A 2,464-nucleotide genomic window follows, 5' to 3' on the forward strand; every position below is an offset into this window, starting at 1 on the left:
TGGCCCATTGGGCTTATTACATAAATAAAGGGGCTAGGGTTGGACCCTAACAACTACAAATCACAAGTAGGCTTATTTCCCATACTTTAACTTCTCTAAGGAAAACTTCATAACCTTTGCCTTCTATTATTCTAGATCGTACCACTAGACCCAGGGAATCAACTTTTGTCCGCAATAGTGAAAATTTCACATAACAAATTGACGACTCCCTTGCGGATCGATTTTCCCTTAGTGGTTTCCTTGACCTTAACACTTTTTCACCTCTCAAAGCAATTTTGAATGACTCATTTAGACATTGATTGACCTTAGAAAAACACTTTGTTGACATTGGTTGTGCTTCTTGTTTCCTTGTTTGACCAAAATTACTTCAGTGCATTCCTTGTTCTTAGATAGAGCACTTCAATGCATCTGTCCCTTCGCTTCACCTGCGTTGCAGTGCACTTTCTCCTATGTTGCACCTAAACTGATTCCCTGTACCTACATTGTAGCGCACTTTCTTCTATGTTGAACCTACGTTGATTCCATGTACCTACACTATAGTGCACTTGCTCCTATGTTGCACCTGCATTGAAGAGCACTAGTGTCCATATTGCATCTGCGTTGATCCTATAGAATGAAAAAAATTACATTTCTTGCCTTGTTTTTGGATCTTCTTTGGTTCAGGAAGTTTTCTTGAGTCTCTAATGTCTATGTATGAGTGTTAATCACTTTTGAGTGACATCACCCTTTTGATAAGATTTTGTTTTGTTCTTTCTTTCTTCTTGTCAATTCAGGTTTGCATGCATAGATTGATTGTTGAATTTGAAAAGTAACTTTTACATTATAGTTAAATTCTGCGTGGTTTCTTTTCATCGGTGATCAAGTTGCATTCATATGTTTTTTTTCATTTGAAACATTAAAAGAAAAGAAAATAAAAACAATTATTTGCATTCCATATAGGCCATTGATTTTGATTGGAATAGAGAAGTTGAGGAGATTGATTGTTGCATCGCTTTTTTGTTGCATTGTTGATTTATTTCTTCTTCCCCTACTTAGTTAGGCCTTTCATTGTTAAAAGGAAAATGAAAAGAGTTCCCTTTGTCATATTTGTTGCATCATAGGTGTGTTCAGGTGACATTGAGTTTTGAGCCTTGAAATTGAAACGTAATTCAAGATAAACTCTAAAATTTACTGAATCAACCTAAGGATCATTTGAAACTTAATGAAACATTTAGAGGTCTATCCTAGAGACGTGTTCCGAAGTATTTAAGCGTAGGAGCTGTCATTTTTTCGAGCAATGCATTCAACGGGTGATATATCGTTCCACATATGTAAGTGTATCAAATTGTTATCCATGTACCTTCGGGTATATCAGATGGTGCTCCATGCATGAAAACTATATGGGAACGCTCTCATAATACTGTTACACATTAGACAACATTACTATGGACTGCACTTCCACGTACCTCCAGGTATATTTTGGAAGTCCCCACTAGGTTGTTATCCCACTATAAGTAACAAATTTTGCCACCTTGTACATTGTGATACACCGAACACAACATTTGTGAATATTTCCTACCCGTACATAAATCCTTGATTTACCAAGGTGGTATATTACAATTCACGGTGACCTGGTAGTCCTTTTTTCCTAGTTTACCCCTTTTTACTTTTATTTTGTCTTTAATTTCTAAAATCAATTAATTGACTGCGGAACAACATCCTCCTCGTGGAAAAACTTCTTAGTGGATCTTAGGTTGAGATTAATGGCGACAGTTCCTGAATCTACCAGTCATGGAAACTCCATTGACAAGAATCCTATCCCTTTTCCTTCTTTTGGAAATATTGGTGCTCCTTATATGGCAACATTGTCCCTTCCTGCATTTACCATTGGTTTACATTTTTGTTTATTTTCGACCTCCTTGGTTTCGAATGTCCAAACTGCTTCTCAACCAAGTAGTCCTCCACCTGAACCATACATCAACCTCAAGTTGATCCTAATGTTTACCCTTTGCCTTCTTCACATTTTTTTTTAATCCATTTCTTCCTCGCGTGTTGAAAGTAGTGATTCTATTAACCAAGAAGCTAAGAAGAAGAAGAAAAGGATGAAGAAGAAGAAGCAAAATTAGCAGGGGGGAAACTAAGAAACCATTGTTATTAATGCAACTAGTATGGAGGAACCTTCTAATCAGCCTTGTAAAGTTAAATTCCCTTGCAAGTTATGTAAGGGTGATCGCCTTCTTAGATATTGTCCTAGTATTCCCAATGTATTAGAAGTGTGGTCCACGGGCTCACATCATCCTTTTTCATCGGCATCTAGAGATCACGATGGTGATAAACCATCACCTAGTGATAGTAAGGTCCATGGGAAAAAGGGTAAAGTCAAGTGTCCTTGTAGGTTATGTGTAGGGAATCATCATATTCACCTTTATCCTTATATGGATGAAGCCTAAAAATCGTTGGACAACATTACATCTTCTCAGCCTTC

The sequence above is a fragment of the Pinus tabuliformis genome, chromosome 8 (genome assembly GCF_031772625.1).
Source record: "Pinus tabuliformis cultivar Carrire ecotype Pingquan chromosome 8, CPIR1, whole genome shotgun sequence".
NCBI lineage: Eukaryota > Viridiplantae > Streptophyta > Pinopsida > Pinales > Pinaceae > Pinus > Pinus tabuliformis.